Consider the following 18,860-nt stretch of genomic DNA (forward strand, 5'->3'; position numbering starts at 1 on the left):
ATTCGGAAGTAGTTTGTCACTCTTTCTTCCTAGTCTGTCTTTGTTTGAAAGCTCATCTGAAACCTGTCCACCATGGGTGACCCTGCTGGTTATTTAAAATACCTGTGGCATAGCCGTCAGAATCACAGCAATTCAAGCCACCACAGCACGACAGACAGACGAGTGGTGGTTGCGTGGTTGCTGTTAAATAGGAATCTCCTTGTGCTAGGGCCCTTAAGACCGGCTCAAAGGCGGGATTTCCATCCTCGGATGTCAATCAAGAGGCGGAAGCGCAACAGGGGTGACTGGGTTGTAGTGAGATGCTTTGGGCTGTACTTGTGTGTCTCTAAATTGGTTGACCCTACCTACCTCAAAGCCATGATCAAACGGTTAGGCTAGGATGGTGCTCTCGCGTCCGGGGAAGTAGGACAGCCTGGCCGGTCCTTGCAGTCTCTTCCCGCTAGGTAGTGTCTCCCTATTGACCTGGTCTCCAGACACCTCTCACCCCGCCACTCCGTGGTCTGGGTTTCATTTAACACCTCCACCAGGTCTGCAGACAACCTGGTGGAACTCTATCAGCACCATATTATTAAGTATTAAAACATGATGAAGAGCACCAGAATATTTTAAGATATAGTGCCGTAAGATGAGTTCCTCAAATTGGAAGGCAATCAAATTCCGAATGCAGAAACGCTACCCACTAAGAGTAGAGCTGACCATGATACCACGAATGGAATAAAGTCCTCGGGACCTTCATTTGTTGATGGGGCGGGCACAACTTAAAATGAAGACAAACAGCTGTAAAAATCCATTAATACTCAGAACACGGAAAATACAAAGTCTGAAACTAGGAAAACTGAACCTGTCAAAATTAAATGGAAGAATAGAGTTGATGCATTAGACACTAAAGACTAAAGACCAGAAGAGTTGTGGGATGACATCAAGAACATCATACAGGAAGAAAACAAAAGGTCATTGAGAAGACAAGAAAGAAGGAAAAGGTCAAAACGGATGTCAAAAGAGACTCTAAAACTTGCTCTCCAGCACAGAGATGCTAAAGCAAATGGAAGAAGTGAGGAGGTACAAGGAAAACAGAGAGTCACTGTACCAAAAAGAAATCGTCGATGTTCAACCATTTCAAGAGGTAGCATATGATCAAGAGTCAATGATCCTGAAGGAAGAAGTCCAAGATGCACTAAAGTCAATGGCAAACAGCAAGGCACCGGGAATTGATGGTATACAAATTGAAATCTTTCAACAAACTGATGTGGCACTGGAGGCACTCACTCATGTATGCCAAGAAATTTGGACGACAACTACCTGGCCAACTGACTGGAAGAGATATGTATTTGTGCCCACTTCAAAGAGAAGTGACTCAACAGAATGTACTATTTACTGGACAATATCACTAATATCCTATGTAAGTTTTACTAAAGATAATGCAAGTAGGATTCAGAAGAGGCTGTGGAACCAGGAATATCACTGCTGACATCAGATGGATCTTGGCTGGAAGCAGAGAATACCACAAAGATGTTTACCTGTGCTTTACTAACAACACAAAGGCTTTCGTTTGTGTGGATCATGACAAGCTATGGACAACATTGAGTATTCTGTAATACTTAAATGTGCTCATGAAGAACTTGTACATAGGCAGTTGTTCAAACAGAACAAGGGGACTGGTTTAAAATTAGGAAAGGTGTGTGCCAAGGTTGTAATCTTTCACCATACTTATTCTATCTGTATGCTTAGCAAATAATCCATATGCTGAGCTGGATTATATGAAGAAAGATGCAGCATCAGGATTGGAGGATGACTCATTAACAACCTGTAATATGTAGATGATACAACCATACTTGCAACAGCCTTTGGTATGGGGTGCATCTCAACGTAAAGAAAACAAAAAACCTCACCAATGGACCAATAAACAACATCCATATCAATGGAGAAAAGATTGCAGTTGTCAAAGACTTCATTTTGCTTAGATCAACCATCAACACTCATGGAAGTAGCAGTCAAGAAATCAAATGATGTGTTGCAAGAGGCAAATCTGTTACATAAGACCTCTTTAAAGTGTTGAAGAGCAAAAATGTGAGTTTCAGGACTAAGATGAGCCTGACCCAAGCCATGGTATTTTCAATAACCTCATATGCATGCAAAAGCTGGACAGTGAATAAAGAAGCCACAGAAGAATTGAGGCATTTGAGTTATGGTGTTGCAGAATATTGAAAGTACCATGGAATGCCAAAAGAACAAGGAGGTCTGTGTTGGAAGCAGTACAAGACAGAGTGCTCCTTGGAAGCCAGGATGGCCAAACTTTGTCCCTCATACTTCGGATATATTGTCAGAAGGGACCAGTTACTGGAGAAGGATATCATGTTTGATAAAGTGAAGGGTCAGAGACAAAGAGAAAGACTCCCAATGAGATGAATTGGCACAGTGGCAAAAGCACTGAGCTCAGACATAGCAACAATTTTGAGTTGAGCCCAGGACCGGGCGGTTTCGTTCTGTTGTGCATAGAGTCGCTATGATTTGGTACACTTGATGGCACTTAACAACAACAAAAGGCAATGAACAAAAGAAGAAAACAAGTAGCCAATATACTTTTTAAAGCTCAATCACACTTAAAACAGCAATATAGCATTTTTCTATTCTACTGGCATAAAAAATGTTAAGTCTATACTTATGCTGACTTATGTTAACAAACATCGGTAATGGTAGGAATGCAAACCAGATCTAGCTTCCTGAAAAGCAATTTTGTAAAACACACAAGTATCAAGACATCATACTTTTTGATCTAGAAATCTCTTTCTAGGAAACAATAAAAAAATGAGATCAAGGATTTATATCCAAAGATGTTCCCTGAAGAATTTATTAATAGCAAACATTTGTAAATAATCAAAATAGGCAACAATAGGAAAATGATTAAGCTATAATGCAGTCATACAATAAATTACAGATACTGTTGACCGCTGCTTTTTGAAAACCTTAAACCACAAGAAATGTTCATGCAATTGAAAATTCTAAAGTAGAATATAAAGTCACATGTACACTATTCTTTTTGGAAGTACAAAAGAAAATTTATTAGAAATACACCTAACAGACTAATTACTCTGTAGGATGGAATTATGGGTAAGTCCAATTTTCTATATACTTCCTTTGTATTTTAAGACCATAAAAGAAACTCATGGCTTTGTTCTAATTTGTCTTTTTGTTTGTTTTTGAATGGCCTAAGTTAAGACTCTGTCAAATTAAACAAACCTGAGAGTTAGTTGGCACAATGAAAGTAGTAATGTGAACCTGGATCCTGGGCAAGTTATTAAACCTCTTTGTGTTTTCATTTCCTCAATTCTGAAACAGGGATAATACTGATCAGGAAAGCTTTTATTCTGTAGTTCTGGTGTGGTGTTGTAGGATAAAATTGGACTGCTAACTGAAGTCTGTGGTTCAAACCCATTCGCTGCTTCTCAGAAACCTTATACAGGGTCACTATGAGTCAGAACCAATTTGAAGGCACATAACAACAAGGAGTCCCAGTATGGCACTGTGGGTAAATGCACCAGACTGCAAAGCTGTTTGAACTGCAAGGTCGGTGGTTCAAGCTCACCAGCTGCTCCTCAGAAACCCTATACAGGGTCACTATGGATCAGAACTGAGTCGTTGGCACTTAACAACAACAACAAAAAAGAATTAGAAGGATTAAATTATATAATTAATACATTTAAAGTGCCACTAGGCACTTTAATTATAAGGATATATCCTCTCCTTAGTATATAAGCCCAACAAAATTTTTAAAATTTTGGCAGAGGGGGAAGTATAGTAGGCAAACTTAATGTGCTCATTCTAAATTTTATCTGAATGAATTGATATGCAAGAATAGGCAAAGGAGTTTTTTCCATGCTACCCAGAGAATGGTCCATCTGGCATTTGTCCTGGCTTCCTATTGTAATTTAAAGGGGAAACTTTCACAATGTCCCAAACCCTTAATGTCCTGCAGATGAAAGAAGAGGATGTCCTCAAAATCCTAGCAGCAAGAACACACTTAGGTGGCACCAACCATGACTTTCAAATAGAACAGTACATCTAAAAAAGGAAAAGTGATGGTATCTACAGCAGAAACCTGAAGGGGACCTGGGAGAAGCTTTTCTTGGCAGCTCGGGTCATTTTTGCCATTGACAATCTGGCTGCTGTCAGCGTCATATCCTCCAAGAATGGCAGCCAGCGTGCTGTGATGAAGTTTGCTGCTGCCAATGGAGCCATCCCTATTGCTGGGAGAACTTTCACTAATCAGATCTAGGCAGCTTTCCAGGAGCCTTGGCTTCTGGTTACTGATCCCAGAGACCATCAGTCTCTCATGGGAGCACCTTATGTTAACTTGCCTATCACTGCTCTGTGCAGCACAGATCCTCCTCTGCACTATGTGAATGCTGCCATCCCACATAAAGGGAGCTCACTCGGTGGGTGTGATGTGGTGAATACTGACCCAGGAAGTTGTGCGCACAAATGGCACCATCTCCAGAGAGCACGACCTCTTTCTACAGAGACCCAGAAGAGACTGAAAAGGCTGTGACCAAGGAAGCATTTCAGGGAGAATGGAGAGCTCCTGCTCCTGAACTGACACTCCTCAGCCCAAGGTCACAGGCTGCTCTGAAGGGGTGCAGCTGCCCTCTGTGCCTGATTAGCAGTTCCCTACTGGAGACTGGTCTGCTCACAGCCCCCACTGCTCAGGCTAATAGGTAAGGCAGGAACAAAAATGGAAATAAGGTTGATGGAAAATAAACATCAAATTTTTAATAATAATAATAATAATAATAATAGCCAAGGAAAATTCTAGAAAATGAATTATGAAGAATGCCTAGTTCTAAAAATATTAAAACATTAGAAAGTAGTAACAATAATTGAAGCTTTGTAACATCAAAACCAGAATATATAAATCAATTGAACAAAACTGCGAGGAAATGGACTCAAGTATTTCTAGAAAGTTAGCATATGATAAATGCTAGTATTTCTAAATAAAAAGTGGATTCATTCTACATGGTACAAGAACATCTGGCTAGCCAATTCAAAATAAATAATGCAAATTGGAATCCTACTTTATTTCTTACATAAAAATAAATTCCATAGTGATCAAATATTTAAAAGTAAACACTAGAAGATAACACAAAGAGGTAGATAGAAAATAAACTTTGAAGCCATAAAGGAACAACAAAATCAATCACATAAAAATCAAAATGCATCATCAAAATCAAAATACATCAAAACATCTCAAAGTTTAAAAAACCACCTGTTGGGAATTTTGTTATACTATTGCTACACAAGATGAATATCACCTTCCCCATATACAAGAGGGCCTCAAAAAGTTCATGGAAAAATTTCCTATCTTTTCATTTTTTTACCCCATGAACTTTCTGAGGCACCATAATACAAATAACTGAATTTGTTAAGTTAAGCACTATAACCCAAAACCCACTGGCATCTAATCAATTCTGACTCAAAGGAACCCTACAGAACAGAGTAGAATTGCCCAAGGCTGTAATCTTTATGGAAGCTGACTGCCATGTGGAAGAGAAAGAAGCCTAATCCTGGTTTGTCTAAGAGGTCAGAATCAAGATATAGAAGTTGTAGAGAAATAATTCTGGCCCGATAGAACTTTCTAATATTTACAGGTACCACAAAAAGTGGAGGTGTTCTAGCAAAACTGGATTTCCACGTAGTAGGAATAAATGAAGAACAGACTTTTGCAAGAAAGATAAACCTGTTCATGTCCCTTCTGTTGCTTTCTTTTATAGAGCCCCAGTAAATTCACAATACAATGAAAGCTAGCTAGCAGTTTAGTCAAGTTGGTTCCAACTCATAACAACCTTATGTCCAACAGAATGAAGGAAATACTGCCCAGTCCTGCTCCATCCCCACAAATGCCGTTATGCTTGAGCCCACTGTTGCAGCCACTATTGTCAATCCATAGTGTTGAGGGTTTTCCTCTTTTTTGCTGACCTTCGAGCAGTAGTTTTAGACCAACAGAAAAAACCCAAACTCACTGTCATCAAGTCAAAGTCTCTCTTATCAGCCTGGGGAGATAAGATCTAGGCTGGAGGGTGGGGTACAACAGCACTTAATATATACATAATTGTACCAGGATCTTAGAGAAAATGAGTATTTAATACAAAATGGCAAATATCAACTCTGTCTTGAACTTTTAACAGCCTTAGCCAAAGGATTAATCACCTGCATAGTGGTGTGCTCCCCTCTCTCCATCAAATTTCCCACACTAAAGACCTAAATCGTATCCTGCACTTACTACTCTACCAACTTTTGTCAGCTAAGGTTCTATGGGAGAACTAAGCCCTAATGCCAAATGAATTCTTTATATGTAATGCATTAACTTATCTCCTATACATCTAGAATGGTAATAGTCACAAATTCTTTTATGTGTTCTGTGGTAAAGATGAGGAGCCCCAGGTGAGTATAAAGAATCTACTTGGCTAAGATGAAGAACTCAAAACTACAAACTCCATGAAAACAGGCACTGCATCCGCCTTCTTTATAATAATCATTGAGTGTGGTCAAGTCAATTCTGACTCATAGCACCCCTGTATAGGGTTTCTGAGGAGCTGCTGGTGGGTTTTAATCACCGACCTTGTGGTTCAGTGCATTATCCTGCAGCTTCATACCACGACTCCATGAGAGATACTCAAATTACATGTGCTAAATAAATGAATAAAAGAATGGAGACCACATATATTTAGTCAGTTTCTGACTCTGTCTCTAAGTTTTCTCTCTACTTTTCCTTCACTCATCCTTTCTTTTTCCCTTTCTGTTTTGGAGGACTAGGTCTCTGTCTTTCTTTGACACCATGCTTTTGATCCATCCCATTTTCTCTCAAGTACCCCTAGACCTACCTCCACCAATTAATCTCCTTGATTTTATATCTTCATGCCTTTCCACTGACAGTTTCTCCAGCTTCTACAATTACTTTAATTTCTTTAATTCTTCAAAAACACAAATACCACTTGCCTCAACCCTCCTATTCCCCTCAAGTGACTGAACCACTTCTGTGTATCAACAAACTTTGTAAAAAATTTTGTCTCTAATGGTGGCAGAGTTGGTGGCATGGGGAGACAGAGCAGTTGCAAGTTCTAAGCACACAGACAGAGAAAGGCTGTGTACCTGCAGGAAGGAGGCTGGCTGGCAGAATGTGCCCTTTGGACATTTAAATGAATATATATTTTTTATTTTATACATCAAATATTTTTACTTTGTTCATTTGTGAAATATAAGATGTAAATGGGGAGCCACTAGGAATAAGTATAATTGTTGTTGCAGAGAGGGGATTGTAATCATTGATATGAAACAAAGTGTATAATTTGCTGAATGTAAAGCTGATGATTGGTCTTGTCTGTAAATGTTCACCCAATTCACAATAAAAAGTTAAAAAAGAAAAGTAGTCTCTACAAGCTATCTCTACCTACTTACTGCTGATTTTCATGGCCACCTCTTGCCATGTAGCATCTTGTATTGGTGACCACCTTCTTCCTCCTTCAAACTTTCTCTTCCCCTGACTTCTCTTCCCCAGACTTTCTCTTCCCCTAACTCTCATTTTTTGAGGTTCACTGGTTTCCCATTCCTCACCAACCCATTTATTTTATCTGTGGCCTTCCTGATATAACCAAACAAAATCAGCTTTTGTTCATTCCATTTTGACCCATGACAACCCAGAGTATGTCATAATACCAGGGTAAGTCAAAAAGTGTTGCTACAAAATCACAGAAGCCTTTATTCAATAAATATAGCAAAATGTTAAACTATTGTTCTCAACACATCCTCCATCTAGGCTTATACATTCTGAAAGCAGTGTTTCCATCTCTCTAACCCTTCCCCACGAAGCCCTGGTAGCATAGTGAGTTAAGCATTGGCCCGCTAACCCAAAGGTCAGCAGTTCAAATCTTCCTGCAAGAGAAAGACAAAGCTTTTGGCTCCCATAAAGACTTAAGATTTGAATACACTATACAGGGTCCCTGAGAGTCCAAACCAACTCAATGGCACTTAACAACAACAATGTTCTCTTGGAGTCCTGGTATGGTGCTGTATGAGAAGCACTGAACTGCTAACCACAAAGTTGGTGGTTCAAACCCACCAATCGTTCCTTGGAAACCTTACAGTGAGTTGCTATGAGTCGAAACCAACTGGACAGCACACAGCAACAGCAACCCTTCCCCAAGCGATGCAGTGACTTAAGCACTGGGCAACTAACACCAAAGTCAGTAATACTTTTTAAAATTACCCTCAAAGCATGACGTCCCACATGGCTTTCAAAGGCTGATTTTTCAGCAGTACATTGCCAGGCCATCCTTAAAGCCTGTACTTTTCTCCTTGCACTGTTTATCCTGGATTATTTCTAAACACTTGGCTTCCAAAGGTACATCAACACCCTTGAAATCTCCCCTCAGCTGCAAGCCTGTATTTACAACTATGCTCCATACGATAAGCACTGGACTGAGAGCCACAAGGTCTATGGTTTGAGCTCGTCAGCCACTCACTCTGCGTGAGAAAGAAGAGGCTTTCTACTCCTGCAAACACGTAAAACCTCAAAAACCCTACATAGGGTTGCTATGAGTTGGAACAAACTTGACAGCACTAACAACAAGATATTTCTAGAAGGTCCGCAAAAAAAGAGGAAGACCCCCCACATACACACAAACCAGATGGACTGGCACAGTGGCAGCAACAATAGGCTCAAACATAACAACAATTGTGAGGATGGTGCAGGACGGGGTAGTGTTTCGTTCTGTTGTGCAGAGTCTCTGTGAGTTGGAACTGACTCAGTGGCACCTAGCCACATCAACTAGATATTTCTGCATGCCTTTCCCATCAGTATTCCAGATCAACATACCTAATTTGCCATTTCTACCACAAGTGCCTTCTCACTGGCTGCCTAGTGTTATGGATTGAATTGTGTCACCCAAAAAGCTATGATGAAGTCCTAACTAACCCCTATACCTGTAAGTATGATCCCATTCGGTAAAGAGGGATTCTTTTGTTATATTAATGAGGACATGCTGCAGTAGAGTGGGTCCCAAATCTAATTGCTTTGGGAGTGATGCGTTATAAAAAGAGCAGAATAGACAGATACATGTGAAAAGACATAAGCCATGCAAACACACATCTATAAGCAGCCAAGGAAGGTCAAGAAATGTCCAGAGCTACAGAAGCTGAAAGAGACAAGACTCATTCCCTAAGCCCCACAGAGAGAGAGCACCTACCTTTGATGAATTTGAATAGCTACCCTCCAAAACTACTAAATGATATTCTTGTTTTTTAAAGACATTGAAAGGATCCCTGGTGGTGCAGTGGTTAAGCACTAGGCTGCTAATCAAAAGGTCAATAGTTCAAATTCACAGTAAAAAGATGTGGCAGTCCATTTTCACAGAGATTATAGCTTGGAAATGGAAACCCTGTGGACAGAGATGAACTCTGTCACTATGAGTCAGAATCGACTCAACAGCAACAGATTCAAAGCCACCCACTTGTAATATTTTATTAAGGCAACAGTGTTGTTGTTAAGTGCCGTCGAGTCGGTTCCGACCCATAGCGACCATGTACAGGGTTTCCGAGGGTGTAAATCCTTACGGGAGTAGAAAGCCTCATCCTTCTCCTGCAGAGCGGCTGGTAGTTTTGAACCGCTGACTTTCAGGTCCGCAGCCCGATTCGTAACCACTACGCTACCAGAGTTCAGGTGTTGTTGTTGTTGTTAAGTGCCGTTGAGTCAGTTCCGATCCATAGCGACCCTGTTCAGGGTTTCCGAGGCTGTAAATCCTTACGAGAGTAGAAAGCCTCATCTTTCTCCTGCGGAACGGCTGGTAGTTTCGAACCGCTGACCTTAAGGTTCGCAGCCCGATTCGTAACCACTACGCTAGCAGAGCTCAGTAGGTAACTAAAATTGTAAACACCATCTACAGTCTCAGAATTCTCTTCCAGTTTCTCTGCTGTCCACAGCCCCAAAATTAAACGTTCAGAAAGCACCATTTTACCACCAAATTATTTCTCACATCTGTTCTTGCCTTCCTTTCTATTTCCATTCACATAGATCATAACCCCACGATCTCTCCTAGGCCACAATAACAGCCTAATTGGTCAAACAACCCTCCTCTATATAATATCTAGCACATTCTTCCTTTAGCACAGTTCAGAACATAGTATTACTTTATCCAAATCCTCAGGCCTAGCCATATCATCTAGAAAAATCCCTATCACTATATCAAAACTCATAGGCTTATGGATAACAAAAGAAAATTCAAACTCCTTAGCTGACAGCAAGGCTTCCCATCATCCAGATTCAACCTCTTTGTTCAAAGATATCTCTAAGACCCATGTTTCCACACCACAAGGTTATTCACATGCCTTACCTCACACTGCACAAATTCCACTTTCTCCACAATAACTTAGACTGTAGTTGAGATGAAGGGTCCTTCCTATGTTAAATGCCTGAGTGATACGTTGTCAAAAATGTTGTGAATGGGGAAGAGCTACCACATGATTGTAACAGCATAGTGTCATCTGAATTTCATATCTACTGCTCATATTTGTTCTACGACAGGCATTGTGCTGGCAATATATTCATCTGTCAGACAAACTGCCGTTTCCACATGAAGTCTATGTTCACCACTAGACTTTAAGTGCCATAAGAAGCATTTCTATTTTGCTGTAATATCCTCAACACAATGCCCTTCATCCAAAAAGCATACACAATATTTGCTCAAAGGATAAAAGTATTTTTTTTTTAAATGGCTAGCAAGAAAGTCTTGTATGTTCTAACTGACTGTAATCAAGCTCTGTCGATTCTACGATTCTTTTCAGGTGGCAACATAATGAAAGCGCCTTCTACAAAAATAGAAAGCAATAACCAAAAAAGAAGTGGCAGTCCCACTCTCCTAATGGTGGCGCTGCTACACTGCAAATCCTTTCACCTCTCCAGTCCCTACTTTCCTGATAGGAAAATTAAGGAAGGTAACAAATCTCTAGGATTTCTTTTAGCCACATGACTCCACACCTATTCTCTAGTTGGTTAAATACATCTAGAGAACATCAAGTACCACACTAAAAGTTATTAACAACTGAAATCTGCCCCAAAGAATCAAAAGGATGTTAAAAGTATTCAAAATTCTGTGATCAGAGAAATAAAGAGACTATGTAGGAAGGACATAAACATTATCTTCAGATTTTAGCAGAGCTATCATGTAGGAAAAAACTGCAAAGGATTCACTGTATGTGGCTCTAGAGAAGAGAATTAAAACCAGCAAGTAGAAATTATGGTGAAGCAGGTTTCAGCTTAATTAAAGAAAAAACAAAGTATCAGAACTAGTTTATACTAGGATGTAGAAAAAACAAAGTATCAGAATGAGTTGATACTAGGATGTAGAGTAAATTCTCTCCAGAGCCATTCAACAGAAGTCACTTGGAAGAGATTCAGGTATCTAATGAGAAAACGGAACAAAGGTTACCTTCAAACCCTGATATTATTTGAGTTTATGATTCTCTTATAGCTCTTCCTGTTCTTTCACCTGAAGTAGCAGCTTACTCTGTGATAGAAGAACCATGACTATACCTATCTTCTATCACTAAGAACCTTCTCAGTTCCCATTAGTAGGCCTAGTGACCAGGCCTCCACTTAATCTTAAAATTCTTGAAAGCAAAACTATATATCTCATTCATTTCCATGTGTCACACACACACCCCACAAGTTTACCTGCACAACTGCACTACACAAAAATAAATAAATGTGTACTAAATACTGCTATGAAGACTAAACAATTATACAAGAAGAGCATATCAAATTTCGCTGGATAAAAACCTTGTGTATGATCCAGATATGCCAGAAACGAGAGCTTTTACATTTCAAAGACAGTTTTGGCCACAAGCAGTCAAGTAAAACAAAAATTAAAGGAATAATACTGCACAACTGTTGATATTAGAATGATAAGATTTTAGAGGGTTTTGCAATGCTTTTGTGTTTTGGATCAAATATCTGTCTCTCCAAGTTTAATGGTTAGGAAATTTGTCAAATTATAATCGGCAACTATTTTGTGCTATTTCTGCCTTCCTTAGTGTTTTTTTTTTCTCTTAACAAGTAATCTGTTGTTACAGTTAACATTTCTCTATATTAAATTTTCCCTGCTTAAATGTTAACATAAATAAATTCCATATGGACTAAAGAACTAAACATAAAAGACAAAACTGTAAGTGAAGAAAATGATCATTTTCTTAAATAAACATGGGATTTGAGGAGCTATTCCTCAGCAAAACAAGAAATCTAGAAACTATAAATGAAAAACAATCAAAGCAACATAAAAATTTAAAGCTTTCTGTAGAGAAAAAAAATGTATACATGACAAACTGAGACACAAAATTTAACAATATATGCCAAAGAGTGAGTATCCATAACTTACAAAAATCTCCTACAAATTACAAGAACAAAACACCCCAACAGAAAAAAATGTGCAATACGTAAAAACAAAAAAAATAAAGGTAGTCAATAAACAAGATGCTCCATCAGGAAAATACAAACTGAAAAGTCATCATATTTATCTATCTGTTGTTACTAAGTGTCTTTGAGTCTATTACAACTCATAGTGACCCTATATATGGTTTCCATGGTGTGCAGCTGGTAAATTTGAATAGCCAACCTTGGGTTTAGCAGTCCAGTGCTTATCACAGCATCACACAATCCTTCTAGGGTCCTACTAAATCTGCTCTCCTCCCTATAACCTCTCTGACATCATATCCTACCTACCACTCTCCCTCTCCACAGCTTCTTTCTGGCCATGCTAACTAACCATTATGCTTTTCTTTTAAAAAGAAAAAAAAGCCAAACATGCTTCCTGAATACAACTGCAAAAATTAGTCCCTCTGTATGCAACACTCTTCCTCCAAATATCCTCAAGGCTAACTCCCCATCTCATGCAAGTCTCTACTTAAATGTCATCTTCTCAATAAGGTTACCAATCTCCACTCCTTCCCCTGCTCTACTTCCCAAGCCCTCACCCCAGCATTTATCACCTTTCAATCCATGTTATTTTATTTGCTTATGTTTGTTGCTTAGTATGTTGCTTCCACATTCAGGTGAGGTTATTAACTATCTGTATTGTTTACTGTTGTACTCCAAATACTTAAAACTTTCTTTTTTCTTTTTTTTCCATGTTTTATTGTGAATTATATATTTTACATGGGAAAACTTTAGTTTTACATTCATTCCACCGTACATCGTTTCATTGCCATGGTTCCAATCCCCTCCATGCATCATCAACCCACCAAAGGGTATACCCTATAAACCCGCTCCCTACACCACCACCCCCAGCCAATTCTTCAGCACACAGTCCCTCTCCCTCTCAGGATCCAATGTCCCCAGCCACTTCAGCACTCCACGTCATCGTCTCTGCCTCCATCTTGGGCCTCACTGCTTCTCTGGGTAGGGTCCTGCTCTCGGCTCTTCTCCAATGATGGTCCCAGAGACCTCTGCTCCTAGACTGGAGAGTTAATCACTCCCTTCCTTGCTACAAAACGTTTACCTTTACATTTCCAACCCTCACAATCTGTCCTGATAACAATCATTCACTATTGTATCACAAGTTACCCTTCTGCATTTCATTTCAGCAGCTCCGCCTAGACAGATTAGATAGTACTCACTGGAGAGTCTGCCTTCCTCCATGCCCCATAGCTCTAGGTTCCCTCTTGAAAGCTTGTAAGCCAGTCACTTCTTGCCTTTGTAGTTCCCCCCACCCCCCATTTGGGTATCCAATGTCCAAGTTGCCCATCTCTGTCTACTCTGCGTGTGGAGGGGGTGGGAATGTTTCTTGCTGTAAGTATTTGTTCCCTCTTTTGGGTTACTGCATCCATAGGTGTAGGTCAAGTTCATCAAATTGTATCAGGTCACTCTTTTTTTTTTTTTTCCTCTTCTTCCTTTCCTGGTTGAGTTCTGATCATCCATTCATGGGGGCCAGGTCACGTGGGTACCATCTGCAGGTGTGGGAGTTCTTGTGCGTATGCTTTCTCTTCCTATCAGCTGGTAGCTTCACTCTCCACTCTAGTCCTCTGTGTACACCCCGCTGACTCTGGGCCCAGGAGTCCCCAGGTCTCCCCACACTGCTGGCCAACCAGGTCCCCATCTGGGTCCACAGAAACCCACCGAACATTGTAGGGCTTAGCTTGCCGCTTCATTGCTGCTTTTACCCCACTTCCCCCTATCGGCGATGGTGTGGTCACCAATCAGAGAGCGTATTTCCGTTGAGTCTTAGTCTTGGAAGGGGGTTTGCATTAAGGAGACCCAACCACTTGTCTTGATGTTTTCCTGGGCAAGCAATTTGTTTGTTCTTGTAGTAACAGTCCATCTGCCTCTATTGTTTTGTATTTTTCCTGTAGGTCTTTCTTTCAAGAAGTATCTTCTGTTCTTCTAGGGGCTCCAGGCTGGTTTGCTCGCAAATACTTAAAACTTTGGCTGACAAGTTGTAGGCACTCATATTTGTTGAATAAATAGTTTTATACACGTCTGTGGAATTCTCTAATCAATAGCTATCTGATTCACTACCTAGAAACAGACTGTCTGGTGTTAGTCATCATTGTATCTCCCAGAGCCTAACATAATAGGGCTTGGCAGAGAATAAACCAAAACCAAACGATTGTCATTGACACAATTTCTACTCAATTTCAACTCATAGCAACCCTATAGGACAGAGCAGAACTGTCCCATAGGGTTTTCAAGACTATATATCTTGACAAAATTAGTCTGCCTATTTTTCTCCCACCATGACTGATGGGCTCAAACCACTAATCTTTCAGTTAGCAGCCCAAGATTTAAGCCACTGTGCCACCAACCAGGGCTCCCTAGCAGAGAACAGGCACTCAAATATATTTGTTAATTGAGTAATATTATTTTTTAATCTATCAGAAGATACAAATTTAAAATAACTGACATCATCTGTAAGACTGTAGAGGAAATTCACTCAAACTGTTAAGTAAACTGATATATACATATATCTTTAATTGCTGTTGTTAAAGCTCATAATGTTATAAAGTGCTGTAGAATCAGTTGCAACTCATAACGACCCTGTATAGGGTTTCCAAGGAGTGTTTGATGCGTTTGAACAGCCAACCTTCTGTCTGATAAGCAGTCCAGTGCTTATCCTACAGCACTACACCAAGACCCGAGCTACGAAAATTCAAACTGCTCAGGACCCCTGCCCTTTAATTCAGAAGTCTTAAGAAGTAAAGGGAGTCCTGGTGCAGCACTGTGGGTTATTGTGCCAGACTGCAAGGTTGGCAGTTCAAGTTCACCAGCTGCTCCTCAGAAACCCTATAAAGGGTCACTATGGGTTGGAATCGACTCGACGGCACTTAACAACAAGAAGTAAAAGCAAAAGGACCTAAAAAATATGCACAACAATGAAAACCAGAAGCAATCTACTTTTCCTCAACAAATAGGTGAATGAATCATGCATGGTACAGCATATGAAAGAACACTCTTTAATAAAAAAAAAAAGGTACATCTATAGCCCTCCCTGGAAAGTGGTTCATGATCTACTAAACAGGCCAGAAGGCCTTATCAGATAGATGGGCCTGGATCTCCCTTTTACAAGCCCTGTAATGCTAGGCAGGATACTGTAACTTCCCACTGTTTCATTTTCCTCATCCAAAACATAGGAAGTCATAATACTATAAGAGTTCCCACCTCTCTGCTAAGATTTCCAGAGATGAATGCATGAAGTACTTATATTACATGGCCATATAAGCATTCACAAACATATATGAACTATAGCTAACATTTACTAAAGTGCAATAGGCAAACTGCAGACCAACATGTAAAGCTACAACAAAGGGCTCAAACATAACAACAGGTCCTGTGAGGGAGACAAGGACCAGGCAGTGTTTCCTTTGTGAGTCTGAATCAGCTTGAAGGTACCCAACATCAACATGTAAAGCACAGTCCATTTCAAGGAGTAAAATATAACATGTCTGTAATACTATAGAAAGAAGGAAGGACAGAATATTGTGAATAGTGACTTTATCTCAGAGTTTGGGGATCTATGCCTTCACTTCTTAATATATATATACTTATTTTAATGGAGAGATTATAGATTTTTTAAGGTATTTTCATACAAAACGTAAGATCACAACAAACACTTCTAAGACAGTATAATTTAGATTAAAATATTAAAATTTGAATAATTTGTTATATATAGTCTGAATTCTCAAAGAAAAAATACATTGATTGTCTGCAATTTATTTGGCTTATTAAAATTATCTTTATTCTAAATAAATAAACTAAAAATACATCAAAAAAAGCTTTCAAGAAATTCATAAAATAAGAAATTAAAGAGAATTCATAAAAAGAAAATGATTAATTTCATCTAGTCAATACACACAAAATGATTTCTTTTTAATCTTGTTCTTGTTAGGTATCATTGACATGGTTCTGACTCATAACGACCCTACATACAACAGAACAAAACACTGTGTGCCCTCTCCTGCACCATCCTCACAATTGTTTGAGCCCATTGTTGCTGCCACTGTCCATGTCATTGAGGGTCTCCCTCTTTTTTGCTGACCCTTCCCTCCACTTTACCAAGCATGAAAAGCAACATATGTTGAAAAGAGGGAAGGATAACGATGTCAACATAAAAGACACCTGCTTCTGAAATGGGATGTTGTTGTTGTTGTTAAGTGCCGTCGAGTCGGTTCCAACCCATAGCGACCCTGTACAGGGTTTCCAAGGGTGTAAATCTTTACGGGAGTAGAAAGCCTCATCTTTCTCCCGCGGAGCGGCTGGTAGTTTCGAACTGCTGACCTTAAGGTTCACAGCCCGATTCGTAACCACTATGCTACCAGAGCTCTGAAATGGGATAGATAAGGATTAAATCAAAGACTTTTACTGTCAATTTGACCCAGAATAATCCTGAGATTGTCTTAAAAAAAAAGAAGAAGAAGAAATCAACAAGACTATGAAATTCAAGTGTGCTTAAAGCTAAGTGTTACCAAGGGGTCTATATGAGTTCACCTATGGAGAGAAATTAAAAGCCCTAAATCAATGCTAAGGATTCACTAACACAAAGCATTCAAATGTATCAATTTCTTTCTTTTGCAAACAGTAGTGATAGACACCATTTACTACACTAATTGAAAATAAAAACTGCAATCTATGCAAACGAAATCTCTATCCTAGAGTCACAGAACTTGAAAACTAAGGAAGAAATAAACACATACTAAGGGCAGCAAGAATAAAAGATTACTCAGAGTTAATTTTTTCTTGCAGTTTTTCAAATGCTTAGTCACGGCTGCCTATTTACAAAGAAACCATTTCCCATCTTGAAAGAGGCAGGGACTTTTGATTCCAGACTGTCATGTCACCTGAGCTACCCAAGACATTTGTTTCCATGCAACTCAAGAGAAGGCAGCAGCCAGTTAAGCATACCTACCACCCCAGAACAGAACCAGAAGCCACTGCGCTCTCTCTGTATGCTGCCTCTGTCTTCAGTAACAAAGGAGGGTTTGTGAGAAAGCAAAGTTTTCTTCCCAGACACAAAATGCAAAAGGTAAGAATAAAATAGAACCTTCTAAGCATGGTCCTCTCTCTGAAAGTCCACCAGAAATACCTCCCTCTTTCTATTGGGATAGAACCAAAACCAAACCAAACCCATTGCTGTCAAATCGGAATCGAGTCGGTTCCAACCCAGTGTATTGGGTTTCCCAGAAGCAGCTGGTGAGCTTGAACCACCAAGCTTGCAATGCAAACCAATTTTGCAGTCCAGCGCACTAATCCACAGCGCCACACCAGGACTCTCCTTTAGGCAATGCCACCACCTAAATCTAGAGATAAACAGCCATAGAAGCACATTTCCAGAGAACAGCAGAGCCTCTTAATCTGATAACACTGTTTCAAGTTCCCCACAAACAAGTACAAAGAGTAAAGTTTCCAAGAAAGATTATGTAAAAGACAACCTCATAGCAAAGGGAACCGTTTTGAAGTACCTACTATGTGCCAAGCATTACAGTCCTACAGACTCTACTGACACTTAAAGATGCGAAGGACACAGGCTGATTATGGAAGCACACCTGAAGGTGCTTTTTCAATTCAGCAGGACCTTGCCAAAGACTCAAACACAATTGCAGGTGGTGAAAACTCATGTTCCCAGGTCATAAAGGACTCTGACAACCAACTCGGATTATTTAGGATGGGGCTCTTTTTCCTATCGAGTGTATAAACGATATAAAAGACCCAATTTCTCGACCAACATTCTCAAACACCATTCTCATTATTCCCAACAACGCGACCTATCAGTTCACATACATACGAGGGGGCTTCAAAATACAGTTCTTAGAAACATGAAAATGAAAAAATCCATAGAATTTTGCCACGAACTTTCTGAAACCCCTTCCTAGATGTTTCTATGATCAGATAATCTACAAAGGTATGAGTTAGCCTCTTTTCTTGCCTGGAGAATATTGAGGTTCGCAGAGCTTGTTAAGGAAGGATTCAGGTCATTTAGACTCCGAGGGCCCGCACTTTCCATTTAGTAACACTGCCTCTAAGGAAACGCTACTAAATCCAGTTACTGATCCCAACTCTTGTTTTATGGCACAAAATTGCGTGCAGCGCGCTCGGCAGCATGGGATATGAAAGGGGGCGCACACCACCATTACCTAGCAAAGGTTTTTCTTTCCTGTAACAAATATAGCACATGTTCCTCATTTCCATCCTCCCCACGGGAAGAACCCACGTGTCAGCCCCACCGCTACCCACAGCAGCTCCCTCCCGAAGCTCACCAGTGTCCACAGGTCCCCAGTACTCTCCCCACATCCTTCCCTAGGCCCCCCCGAGCGCAGCGCGCGGCGCCTCC

At 40.0% G+C, this 18,860-nt stretch overlaps 1 protein-coding gene and 1 pseudogene across 2 annotated transcripts in view; one reads left to right on the forward strand and one right to left on the reverse strand.

The window, feature by feature from the left end:
- Positions 1-18,860, reverse strand: part of RABEP1 (rabaptin, RAB GTPase binding effector protein 1) — a 140,545-nt gene that overhangs the window by 121,247 nt on the left and 438 nt on the right. The gene's annotated exons all lie outside the window — the stretch shown is intronic.
- LOC102827138 lies at positions 3,947-4,709 on the forward strand (annotated as a pseudogene).

The sequence above is a fragment of the Chrysochloris asiatica genome, unplaced genomic scaffold (assembly GCF_000296735.1).
Source record: "Chrysochloris asiatica unplaced genomic scaffold, ChrAsi1.0 scaffold00054, whole genome shotgun sequence".
Lineage (NCBI taxonomy): Eukaryota > Metazoa > Chordata > Mammalia > Afrosoricida > Chrysochloridae > Chrysochloris > Chrysochloris asiatica.